We start from the raw sequence: 15,188 nt of genomic DNA on the forward strand, positions 1-15,188 counted from the left end.
TATTAAAAGAAATTATTTTAAACAAAATGTTTGTCTCGTGTTAAAATTTCATAAACATGTATTTTAACTTCTACAAAAACAAAATTTTTTAACGATATACGTATCGCAAGAGATCGCACTTTGTTAAATATGTATAACTGAATATATATTACATTGTATGCTAATCTTTCCTTAATTATTTATTTGTATTGACTATTGAAATAAGTCGCGACGTATTACGCGACGTTTAATATGATTTTGTGGTACATTATCACGTTAATTAATTTCCGTAATAATACTGTTGATGACAGTATAAATTTCTATAAATTTCGATATTTGCTCCAACTATTCGCGTCACAATAACTTCTGTACGTGAGTTCGTACTTATGTTTCTCAAGGGAGGCTGTATAACGCGTTAACGCGTTAACTCACATAGTTAGAATATACATCCTTGAGGATTACTCCACCAGACAATGTCTACCCCATGCAACGAAGGAACAGTCAGAAATTCGAGCAAGAAGCATCGTCGGAGAATACAATGTAAAACAATGATAATGCCGACACGAGTAAGCTATCGTAAGTCTTTGTCTAAAAAATCAATGAAATTGATGTCCACTTTAATTTACTTGCAAATAATTTTTGACTAATACAATATGGTTACACAAACATCGAAATCTTTCTTTGACAATGCTTTAACAAATTTAAAGATAACAAAAAAAATAAATCTTAATAAATGTAAACGTGAATACTCATATGGTAGTTTTGTCAAATTAAAATCTCAAATCTTGCAGATTACCTAGAGGTAATTTGGTAAATATCCCATGATGGTAAACAAGTTATAATAATAAAAATCCATGCTATCTAGTAGAAGCATTGTTCAAAGCTACGTCGAGGGATAACAGTATGGCTTATATAATAGTATCATTTATATGCCTCGACAGGACGATAGAGTTCTCGTACGGAAAATTGCAATGCCTATCTGCGAGACTGTTTGGAAGGGGCAAGCAGAATGAAAAGAACCAACATCGATCCATACCGGTTGGATAACTACATTGCTCTACGCTGTTGTATGTCCACAATGTGAAGAACTACGAAAAATCGTCGATGCGTCCAGAGATTTTATCTCCTACATAATTCACAGAATTCCAAAAAGGATGTACCATCGTTTCTTCAAAGGCTTTTGTTTTCGACATCGTAACGCACTTGTCACTCTCACGATGGCCAAGAAAATACGACTTCTACAAAAGGCTTTGCAGTACAATTTACGGGTCATTGCATTTAGAACATCGAAACCGTGTTTGATTTTGAAGCCGATTGGAGAGTATGGTAGGCAAAAAAGAAACGTAAAGCCATTTGCGTAAATATTGGATACCAAGATAGAGAATACGAATAAATCAGTACAGACTTGTGAATTACTTTGTAAAAAGATGCAAAAATAATATTTTTATCTATAAATAGTAACATTCTATTTTCTATTAATATGTATGCATGTGTTTTATTTAAAATTTATTGTTTGTAAGCCATTTTAATTCTTAGCAAAATACTGTAACATACGTTGTAAGTATACAGAGTAAAAAATAATTTTATGACAACAATCACCATAACGCATTAAATAATATTATATCGATTTTTTTTGTTTTCGATGATTGACATCATAAATTCTTTATCAATTCTGCTAATAAACCACATTAGTCTAAACATTGACACGGGCTCGTATTTCTGGTTAACGATCGTATAATCCATGTATCCAAATTGCTATAGCGTAATCAGCCGTGGATATGCTCACGGTGAACTTTCTAATCGCCAGGAAACTATATCGAATTATAGTTCTAGTTAAACGCATGTTATCCGGCAGCAGAAGCAGCTTAGCTTCAGCGGTATTAGGTGTAATATAAGCCAACCGTCGCGGATGGAAGAGACCGTAACCCTTTCCTGATGAAATTCCGGAACTAATCTTTGAGTGTGCGATTTTAACTAAGTTCCATATCATAAGAGACCTAAGGCTCCCACGCGACATCGCATAACTGTAATGTCAGTCTGGAATATAGCACAGTCGGCTAGGAGAATTCCAGTTTCCCTGTTAATCACCGAAGTTAATTAGCAAAATACCAATGGCGCCGACCAACTTCCATTTGTGAATAATCACACGTGATATAACAATTATATGCTTCAGCCGCATTCAACCTCAGCCTACCCCAATTCCAAGCACATATTAATTAAGCAAAGTATTACGTGTTACAGCAAGAAATTAATTTGTAACCAGATATATAATCGATGGCATCGTCGGGAAAAATATTATTGAAAAATATTATCTGAGATTAGTCGAGCATAATTGAAAATGGGCGATACAAGGAAAATATTTCTTCCTTAAAAGCGTGGCCAAATTATACAATAAATTATATCATTAAATTCACGAAACTTCATGAAGCTAAAATAAGTTAAGGTATATATATCCTGAAACTTTGCAACTCAAGTTGATGTACGGTTCAACCCATATGTTCTACACGTACCATTGATTAATGATTTTAAGATATTCTAATGGCTTCCAGAGAACATGCATATATATGTATAGCTCGACATATATCAACCTTCACGAACACAAAGTCTGGAATAGCTAAAGGGCAGAATACCTATTAATCGCTTACCTCACATCAATTTCGAATCCTATTGGATGGTTTCACACATTATTACTTTTGTATCGATTGGTTCAAGTTCATATAAATTGTTTGAAGTTTATACAAATTGCCTCCACGATAGTAAATATCTATCCATACGTTTATTCACAGGAACAATCAACTTGTTAAATCTATTTCGTCGTCTCAACGGAAACCGCTATACTATCAACATCACCACCGCTATCCGTAATCACTTGTTCATACAAGTGAAAGATCGTCAGTGGCATGAAGAGATGCGAGATGCTGCAAAATCCAGAATCGCAGCTGGTGATGATACTCAAGAATGCTAAACTCGCAAATTAAGAAAATTCCATTAAGACAATGCGTCGAAATTATGAGCGCTTTGAATTTGATAATCTCTGTTTAGATTCATAATTGCAGATTAATTTTATACGTGTATTTTACGCTTGCAATAAAATATATGTCTAAAAGTTGCGAGAAAATGTATAAAATTACATAGTAGAAAAAAATATAGGTAAGTATATATTTTTATACAATCGATAAATCATTGATACTAAATAAATCATTGATTCTAAGTACTTTTTTCTTTGAAGCATGTATATATAATATTCATATATGCGTAAATCTCAATATTAAATATTTTTAACGTATTAAATCAAATTTTTATTAGACAAAATTGCTTTTTTGCACCATCAGAATATAGTATTGTAATATATTCAAGCACATCTATTATGTTACTGAATTATTAATTTCAAATCGCAGTACCGATAAAATCGCACCTATATTGGCGAAAGAAATCAATTTCCGTATAATATCTCCATTCAAGTTTTAGCGAGAAAGAAAGGAAGAGACATATTTTGCTATTACATAAGAAACTCAACAGAGATAGTATCACAGTTAAACGATCATCAAGAATCACGAACCTTTGACCTATGACCTACGGTAGTCAGTCTGACAAAAACATGATCCCCCTCATCCGCATTTGACGATTTCTCGTTGGGATGTTCCAGAGAAAGGGTGCGTCCCAAACGCCCCTTCAACGACATTGAACTCATTTCGGCGAAAGAGCGGTGCTTTTTACTGAAAGATACTTCGACGACTTTCGGAACTGCAACAGGTACCTGTTTTCGAGGAACCGCAAATCTCTGACCTTCCGGCGGCAACAAAAGTTCTTAAGAAAATTTACTCATCAATTAATAGATACTGGGAGGCGGCGGCACCTTCTTATGAATTCGTTCACGCGATTTCATTCGAAGCGAACCTCGTTGAAAGTTTCATGCAGCTCGTATTATTGATGGGATTGGATGCAAATACAGTCAGGTGGTGACAGAACGCCGGTCTTTTGCTCTTTTTCCGGGAATTCATTTACATGTAATTTCGATAGAGACGAAAGCTGCAATATTAAGCTTTTAAAACCACGCTACTACGTGCATAAATAAGAGAGCTTTAGTACACTGCGATCGTCGCACGAGCTATTTTTGTTATAAAACATTTGTTTATTAGAAAATATTGCTGGACTGTTATATGTATTCTTTCAATGCTGCAGCTGTAAATAAATCATATATTAAAATATAAATTTATACATATATTTATATTTTAATATATATAAAATCAAGTAGTACTTACATTTAAATTAAAAGTTATTAGATAATTATGTAGCAATTATATACGCTGTGTTACTTTTCAAAATTGTTAAATGTTTGTTAATAATACAATATCAAAAACAATATAAGTAGGTATCTATTAAAACTGACATCACTTTCCTCCTTTTTCATTTAAAAAGTATCTAAAAATTTTTCTCTTTACGTTTACGCCAAAACTTGTAAATCATTATTATACATGAATAATATTAGAATCGCGTATGATATACAATGTTACTTATCAGAAACGGAGAATGGAAGAAATTTATGACGCAATTCCGTGACTCAAAACTTGGAAAACGTTTCAGATAGCTGCTCGGTAAGTTTCCTAGTCGGAACACGAATATATTTAAGTGCAATTAGTATCGCGTAAGATCTACTTGACGACATATAAACGACATATAAATGCACGATGTATCTTCATTATTTTGCTTGTGTAATTTTGCACAAAGTTCCGCCCACAAGTTTTCCGTTCATCTTTTATATTTGGAATAAGTACATCGAGTTTTTTATTTCACGCTTGCTGCATTCACGGTCACGCTACGTTAAAACGAAAATCCTATTCATCGTAACACTTGATGCAGAATAAAAAAACGACAGCAACTGAATGTAGTACGTTCCCAATTAACATTGCTGAAGTTATATTTTCGCTGAATTAAATAATTTCTCTTTTAATTTCCCTCCATACGTATTTGACGCTTTGGTATTCAGAGGAAATGATAGGAATTTTTTCATTTAGCGTTCGCACTTTACTAATAGAATTATTGTGTTGTTAAAACTATGTAACAGAAATTTATAAAATATGCCCGCAAATTTTTCACAAATGAATTTCATCGCATAACAGTGATATCTGTAATACCGCTACGTTTATAGAGATCGCTCGATTATTCTTATAGCCTTTTAGCTGGAGCATGCGCATAAAAAGAACCGGATTTATATGACTAAATATAAACGCATATAAATAATAGATCTTGTTAGCAATCTATTTCCACCATTAGCAATGTACTATATTTTTTCATCTATATTTAGAGTGTCATAAGCTTATTCTATTTAAAAATATTTCTGTAAAATGTGTGTGACGTTTATAATAAAATATGTATCAACCCAAATCAAAATATCTGAAGGTTAATGTCATGTACGCTGTCTAATATAATTATTTTTGCTCACTATCTACTTTTATTTTAAATGTAACTAAAATACGTTACATTAGATAAACTGTAGATAAATGAGGAGATAAACGCTTCGTTTTCTGCAGAAATTTGAAACAATTTACGTTGTATCATGAAACTTTTAAAGACCTAAAGAGTGTGGAGAAAACATTCGCTATATACATATAATCACTGTGCTATTTCGTTAATACTACTTCGATCAGATTCACTGGCAATAAAACGATTATTTGTTATTATAAATCTCTTGAAATTATTACGCCTTGAAATCATTTTTTAAGTATCATTTTGAAGTATCATATAAATCAAAAATCGCAAAATAAAAATTCATTTGGCAGTTTGGCGATTCCAGTAATTAAATATTTTAGCGAAACAAAGAATATTTTTGCGGTACTTGTCGAGAAAATGTACGAAAAGTGAGTGACAAACGTTTAAAAGAGCAATCAGAAGTAATTTGACACCTATTTCAAGTGGTGTGTTCTTTACAAGCTCGTCTACGCGTGATGGGAATCGCGACGTAGGAAAGGGCGTGGTCCGTTCTATCTTTCTGTTTCAGAGCACGATCCTGCATCGTTTTCGAATGCAGACTATGAATAGCTTTCGGCAATCGATGCGGGACTCATTGCAAATCACTACATAACAAATTGACGTGTTTAACAAGCTTATTGTTAAACACGTTTATTTATTTATGGACCGCTCTGTCAGCAGAGTCAAAATGTCTAACAGTTATCAATGAAATTAGCCGACGGTCATATTATTGCCAATAGCCGTAGATTTAGTTACAAGCAAGAATCCGTCAACTCTACATAATAAATTTTACGGTGCTATCGATTCAGTTACTTGTATCGGGAAATAGCTTCCTCCAATATTAAAGGTTACTGTGCTTTCGATCTCATTATATCTTATATGTACAATATTAGACAATATATGGAGCAAACTTTTTAAAATTTTTCTTAAACGAGCATGTTTCTAAAGATATTATCTATATTTTCCTTATAGCGTTACATGTTATGACAAATATGCAAAAGAGAAATATACTTACTAATTTATTCAATTTACTTAATACAAAAAATGTATTAAATAAAAATAAATTAAAATTAAAAAGAACTTTGTTCAATAAATAAAAATTAATATTTAAACATTTGATAAACTTTATAAAAAATTACTCTTTAATTTCAAAATAACTAATAACTCTTTTACCAATTTTTTGTTCTCCAATTACAGACAGAATCGAGAATAATTGATTTTTCAATTTACATGTTTCCTTCGTTTCATATACCTTATTTACAAAACGTTATTCATTTGTTCTATATATGTGCAGTAAAACATGTTATTAAAATACTTTTACGAATATTCAAATATAAAATTAAAAAAATATATTTATCATTAAATTAGTACCAAAATTTTCTCTAAAAATTATATAATAATAATAAAAGTAATAACAAGCGTACATCATGAATCAAAGACAAGGTTACACGATAGAAAGTCCGATTACCACAACGATAATTAATACACATAGTTAAAATTCCAGAAAAACTCGCTTGCAATTATGCATAAAATTATCATGAGCCATATTAATTAATTTCCCAATTAACCCAGATTTGCATATTAAAATATTTAATATGCAATTTGCTACTTTTAATAAAAATATGTTACAAGTTCAATATGCAAAGTATACAAAATGATATGGTAGTGTGTGTTACGTGCGCGTATATATGAGTATGTATATAAAATACAGTAATTCTTCTGTGGCTTTTATATATGTATAAAAATTATTTATATTCAGAAAGAAGCATTGAAATTAATTTCGAGTGTAAACGTCTCAAAAGTCTTTAAGCCATTTCTCATAAATTTAATTTCTTCGTTCTAGATAATTTCAATTTTATAATCTCTGCAAAGAAAAGTTTACATTTATTTCAAGGAGACATTAAAGCAAAATTTATCAATTGCTTTTTTCTCAACGACCGACGATAACATCCAAGCTCTACTTAGACTGTTCATACTTTAATTTCCAGATAGTGAACCTCAGCGGAGAAAGAGAGCGTATATTAATTTAAACATAATCCTCAAAAAGATAAAAACGAGTTGCAAAGAGCGATTTCATTACCAGAAAGAATCGTGGAAAAGCGAAAGAAGATAGCGTCGTCTTCATTCACGAGATGTAGCTGCATTTTGATTGCAAAATTGAGACGTCGGAAAATAGAAAATAACGGGTTAAATATGAAACCGGGAAGGAAAATTCTTTTCGTAAAAAATGACGTATTTTAATGTCTTAACAGAGTAACGTCTATCCGCATATAGAAAAAATAAAATGTATTTAATGAAATATCAAAGATATATAGAGAATATGTGAGTGACGAAAGAAGATGTCGAAGTTATACGACGTTGCACTGAATATGCATAATACGTAATACGATGAAAATTACCGCGTACAATTTGCGCGAGAGAAAGATCATAAAAATGAACAAGATGCGAAGAATGAATGCGCATTCACACGAATACTCAAGAAAAATTGAAAGATGTATTACCACGAGGCACAATAACAAAGATACATCCTTAGTAACGTTAACGTTTTTCTGAAATATATCAGACAAAATAAAATTATGTTGAGATACTTGCATTTTCTCGAAGCCTTTCATGCGAAATATTATTCTTTGATAACAATTCGATTTGAAGATACTTTCAAATATAGTTGCTTATAATTATTAATTTATTAAACTGATATGAGCTGTATAAATGTAAGCAAATAAGCAGTAATAAAACGTATAGAATATACACAGAGAAATGTTCGAATTCATTATAGACCTATCTTCATCCGCCATATGTCGTACGTGTCTGTATTATATAAACGCAACCGAATCGCGTGCAATGCATCTTCACGACTTGCATTCCGCATCGCTAGCATGTTGTGTATCCACGAGATAACGAGTTTCAACGAATGAAATACTTTAAACATGTGACTCAACGAATAATTTCTGCCACAAATAAATACTCTACCCCAATCTCTCCGAATTCATCACATGTCACTATTATTTGTTTGCACAGCTGTCGTTATGAATATGCGAATGAAAAACATTTATGCACAAACAAATATTGTTGTTCTCTCGGAGGTAGAAAAGTCTATCCTTGCGAATAGCGCAAATTTATTACTTAATAAAAAATACTTATAATGAAAAATATATGTGTAGAATATATCAAAAGCATTTAGATTAATTGTGTTATTTAAATTAAGTATATAGTTTTAATTAAATGTGTGTGTGTAAATTAAAATAACTCAGATAATAACATCAGTTATTATTTCAATAAAAAAGAGACAATGCTAAATTAATTTGAAGTTTTAATTTATTTCAAATTTCAAAGTTAATTCATTTTAAATCAATCAAACCCAGTTAAAATTCATACTTTTAATAACATTTAAGTAACTTATTCTTTAAAGAAAAAAATAATATACTTTTTTGTAAAAACATAGAAATATATAATGTATATATAAGTTGTAAATAAAAATGTTATATATACAATATACATAACTTCGTTTCTGTGCAATTAAAAATCTAAAATTATAAATTTATTTTAGAAATTATTCTCGATTTATATTTTGTAAGTAATTCAGGAAATCGTTACGTCATCTGCGTGTGAGTCAAATAAAATCGTCAAATCCTCTTTGTTGGATGTCATTAGGTCCATGAAAGGTCGCGGGTATTAACGTAAACCACAATAGCCACAAGTCCACCATCGACACTTACAATCCCAACTGAATAGCATCATACCCTAAAAGCAGAAGAGCATCGCTTTGCGACCGTGCGCGATTTACGAGGGAGCAGGCAACCACGAACTCGCCGCATTTTCCAATCCCGCGCGGATGTCAAACTTTAATGAAGTTTGCCGAGCCTCCAGTCACGTACGATTTACAGAAGATCATGACACGCTACGATTTCTGACTATCCTTATAACCGCTCCGGATCGAAATATGTACGCTGTCCTGCCATAGCGGCAGGCGTGTTTATATGGTGACACATGCAAACATCGCCGCAAAGATATTGCTCGAGGGTGAAAAGCTCTTTGCTTCGTGAGAACGTTTCCACGATCCTTTCTAGCTTGTCTCCGCTAAAACGATCGCCGATTTGACGATACCATTTGCACAGCCTTGCGCCGCTGCCATTGAAAATTTCTCATGCTGTACATTATCAAGATGTCTCAAGATGTCTTTCTCTAAATTTCGAAGCATCGTCTGATATTGCACAATGTGAAGTGTTACACTGAAGTATTATAGATTTTATAATCTTAACTTTTCTAATACTTGATTTTTGGAATTTTAAGATGACAAAATTCTTAAACTCGTATACTTTCTTGGAATCACGTGCACATGAACATTTCGAGACTTTAGACTTACAGGCAGGTATTTATTATATTTACAAATATATAATCTTTAGATTTCAAAAACTCCAATATTAAGTTTTTTAATAAAATAAAATTATTGAATAAAATAAATACTGCAATGAAGTCAATGTAACGAAAATTTTCATGTTATTGATAAATTAATTTGTTATGTAATTACTATAACTTCTTATCCTTATTTCTAATTTTTTTCTTTTTCTTATTTATTTTTACTGTAATTTTTCCATATTTTAAGTATTTTTGTATAATCAAGAGACACGGCGGTCTCGCGCCAAGTACACGCGCAGCGCGAGACCGCCGCGACTCTTTTACGCGAACGCACGAGTTGCAAGAGTTACCCGAGATTTTGAGATCTCAATAACGAGTAAACGGATCAAGTTCTAAGTTTGATCGATAGCTTAGTATACTTTACTGAAAACGGAAGAAATTTAAGAAGAACTATGTTGTTTCTTTTCTTTAACTAACTTTTGCGTATATATATAGCTTTATTTTTCCAATTAACATCGGAAAATCGAGCTCTTTTCTAGGTTAACAAACGAACCTCCAATCGGCAATAAAAGAAATGGAGCAAATCTATTACGCTCGAGACTAAGACTAATGGTGAGCAATGGTTGGCTCTAATGACGGTTAATAATTATCTCTTCAATTATGTGTTCACATTATTCGTATTATACTCAGTAGATTGATTAAACGAATTCTAGGAATACACGAGAAAATTGCGCTAAAAATTTCATAACTGATACGGAATTACAGTCATGAATATTATGGCGCAGACTTCATTACATTTCAGCAACAAGAGATTTCTAATTTAAAAAAAAGCAAATAATTCTATTAATATTGTTGTTTCAAAACTATTTGCGTACATGACTCTCGCATATGTTATTCGTATATTTTCTCACAATTATTATAATTAAAGAATAATTATATGTTTATCTCACATAATTATTGTAATCGTAATAATTGTTGCGAGTTGCCTCATATTATAATTGTATAATATTCCTACAGTAACTGAAATTTCTCATGCTATTTTAAAAGGAAACACCGTGCTAGAATAGTAAATCACTCGAATGATAAAACATTCAAATAGCGAATGCTCGGATAATGGAGGCCGTAATGTACTTTTCTCTCTGATGCCACATTCGAAACAGATTCCGACGGCGAGAATGTCGAGTGCGTTCTCAATAAATTATATAAAAGCCGTTTTTTGTTTCCCTAATATATTGGCTGCTGTCTAAACGCGTCAGGTCAAAGAATAAAATTCGGTTACGGAAATGTGAAATCATATACGTCAGTAAGTAACATTGGTAAACTCGTACTTGTTAACACATAAGCTGTGTCAGGTATATTTGGAACTACCGATCATGCACAATAATAAGAAATGGTGTTTGCAACTATATTATCACGATTCGTAAAAAAATGCGTGTTAATTTAATAGTCCATGGCCCATCACATTATAATTAGTTACCTGTCTAACAGTTAAGTAATGGATAATTGACCTGATTCGATGATATACTGCGAATACAAATCGGAATTAAATTCATACTGCAATGGCATAAATAATAAATCGCAATTAATCGTTTCTCCGATATTTTTCAGATTTTTAGATTTGTGAGAGTCTGGGGAAATTGGGCGCACTCCCTATTTTTATGTTACCGCACATGAAATTTATCAAACGGTTTTATGAGCATTTGTTCGTTTTTTATTTCTTTCCTGTTGTGAAGAATTGGTAGTTATTTATTTTTTATGATAATTTAACAAGTTTCTTAACAATTCTTTATGTAATTTCATAGTTTGTAAGATTATTAAGATTATATCTCTTCTCTCTCTCTCTCTCTCTCTCTCTCTCTCTCTCTCTCTCTCTCTCTTATTGTTAATTGATTTTAATGTGTAATTAAGTTATTTCCATTATTTAGTTATCCAACATCCTATTTTACTTAAGTTAACTTTTACAGTATTTAAACAATGCGATAGAAATTAATGTAATTAATGTAAATGACAGTTTTTGCTACTTCTTGATTATGTTTTCCGATAACAATATAGCAGAAAGTTGAATTGGAGGACAATGAAATCTATATATCGTTATATGGGCATGTACAACACATTATGTACAACACATTAAGTTCCTAAAAAATTCGATAAACCCGTAAATAGTTTGCAAATTTTTCTTTCTTATTAATCGATTATTTGCTCTCTTTCAAATATTTTCTTTTGACAATAATTCCAGTTTTCTGCTATCTACAGACAATACTCGATAAAATAGTAAAACAGAAAATAAACCGAAACTCAGAACTATAGATTCTAAATCAAAAGAAACGGGCTGCTATCAGTAGTAATTTCTTAAGTGGCTAGTTTACAATATTTTTACAATTATGCCGTTGTTCGTGGATTTATTCACGAACTTTTAATCGGACTCAGCTCACGTCTAAGCGAAGGAAAATGGAAATCGTTCTCATTAATTAACTATACGGTCACGAGATAAGTGAAAACAAATATTTAAACTAGAGGACAGCGTATGCGCGATGATGAAAGAGAAGAAGTGTATCCAGTGCGAATAATAAATAGCTACTTAGAATTCCTACCAGCCAAATCTGCAGATGAACGAAGAGGATGTAAATGACATCTGTTATATGTAACCTAGTTGCTTAAAATAAATGTCTTTAGGCGCTATAACTCTGAAAGTTATGTTAACCCTTATCCGAGCAAGTTATTTTTCAGAAGTAAGTGGATCCCATTATTCTTTTCTTAGAAAAGCTTGTGTCGAGGATGTCGAACATAGCACAAATTTAAATTTGATAAAAAAACTTAAATCCTCGAAACTTTCTTATTCCTTCGGCAATGTTCAAAGTAAAATTTTAATATCTTACTATTGTCTATTACAATGACGAGTAAAAGCCTGAAAATTTGTAATAAACAATTTGTTAAAGAATAACTTAAAATTATAACGCATAATTTTAATAAGATATTCCCAGTCACATGAGAGATGCCCTTATTTGTTTATTATAATTATTTAAAAATTAAATTTCAATTGTTGTTAGTAAAGTTTAAATTATTGTCAAAGCTGCATATCCGATAGATTTATTATATGTACAATGGGTACTGGTGATCATCGTGTACTTATCCTATTGATCTCTGTTTTACCTCTCGGCTCGTGTAAAGCAGCAAGTATTGCGGACCTTGTTGACCAATCGCCTATGTATAACGGACCGATTATAGTAAGCGCTGTATTTGGTATCGAGTTTGTTATCCCAATAAGTACTTAGTAGGATTAAAGCTTCTAATCGCTTCAGTTCACCTGCTTGTTTGTTATCTCCTTGTATTAGCGCGATGTTTCGATAATCTCGGGATTTAAACCCAGCAGTTATACCCATAACTTCATTTAAAACAAAACGAGCTTGTTAATAGAATGTTTTATTTCCTTGTTTTTATTGTATTGTACTAACCACCATCGCTCGATTCTAACGACTGTAAATTGGTATTTTAACTAGTGTTACTTAATGTATAGATAAATACGAAAGTACGTTTAACATAAATGGAGCTTATATCTCTGCATAATAGTTCATAAAAAAAGGAAATAAAAATATTCGAAAACCTTTCTTTAATACAATAGTCTAAATAAAATACAATTTAGTAGAATATAATAACATATTATGCACGTTATATTATATTTCTCGAATTTTATATATTCATACTTTTTAATATCAATAATCACGATATGTGAAAATACATAAAATGTTTCGCTTAAAATACTCCCGAACTCGTTATATGCTACACTCTTTTATTCTTTTTCTAGCCATCACATGGTTTCTATCAAGTTCTTTTTTATCTCGTGGTAAAATTCGATACATCACGAGAGATTGCGAGTCACCAATGAATCAGTACGAAAAGTTCTCGATTGACATTTTCGGAAACGTACATTTGAAACGAGAAAACCAATCAATGTAATCGACGACGGAACGGTTAAATTGGAATTCCAGCATACTTTTCTATTAGTTCTCGCGTGAGTCCTTCGAGTTTTAAGTGGCATGGGAAATATTGCTCGGAATTTCGTCGTTGTCATCCAATAGAAGATCGAAAGTGCCAACAAACGTATTCCAATAACGCTTTTGTGCAACCTGCAGAGGGGTGCAACTCAAAAGAGAAACTATTTACATCAGTAGACGTCATTGCTTATACGAATCCTGAAAAGTCTGCTGCATTTTATTTTTGACAGTAACCAAAATTGTCCTAAACAGTGAGAAACAATATATCACCTATATATATCTCAGAATATAAATATTCTTAATAGTACGCGTAATATTTTATATGACGGTTAATTATAGTGCGTGTATTAAATTATTTCGTCAGAGTGATTGTCAGAGTGAAGTATTTCAAAAGGTGAAAGATGCGTTGCCAGCAATATACACGCGTGGATTCTCATCGTCGTAACATCCGCGAAAAAAGGTGAGAACGCTGCCGGAAATGATCTCTTCTACGACGCGCTAATGACTCTACCACTCTCATCTTTTAGCGTCACGACGGCGCAGCGGTAATGTGCGCGAGAGACGCCGACACTTCGTGGCCAGCGTTGTTCGCGTTATGAAAGCCGGCAATGTATCGTATTTATTAAACATATACGAGGAATAGGTATATATGAGAACATACGCGATGTATACGCGAAGCACACGCCATATCTTGACGGAGCAATCTCGCTGTGATACTGATGTTCCGTTGCTTTATTTCTTTATGTTAGAGTTTCGATGCTACTTTTGCTATTAACATTATTATGTTTTTTTTTTTAATCCAACTAACTCTCACGCCAAAATAAATCACATTTAAACTATAAATACAACAAAAGAACGTTTGTATAAAGCCATTAAGCCATGACTGTGACCAATTAAAACAATTTTGGCTCTAATAACATACGTATAATTTATAATTAACAAAATTATTTGAAGATTATTGTAAGTCTACTTATAAATCACAAATGTTCTATTATGATCTATATATTCATGGCAATATTGCAACTATTTAGAAAGAGATACAAAAAGAAAGATATAATATTATATTGTACTATAATATTATGATATACTAGTAAATAACAAAACTTGTCTTAAACAATTTGCCATAAATGTTACCCTCGTAATATTCCGTATTATAAATTTAATATAAAATATTATCAGAATCACTAGAGATAACATAACAAATATACATTACAAATCGCATTCGGTTGAAAATCATATCTTGCAAACACATAAAACAGAAAACAACAAGACTTATTAACAGGATAATTTATTTCCGTATATTATTAAGCATTAATTTAATTCTCATGAACAAACGTTATCAATTTTAATCGGAAATGAAAGTGATTAAATAAAATTCAGTGATTCTATATA

The sequence above is a fragment of the Temnothorax longispinosus genome, chromosome 5 (assembly GCF_030848805.1).
Source record: "Temnothorax longispinosus isolate EJ_2023e chromosome 5, Tlon_JGU_v1, whole genome shotgun sequence".
NCBI lineage: Eukaryota > Metazoa > Arthropoda > Insecta > Hymenoptera > Formicidae > Temnothorax > Temnothorax longispinosus.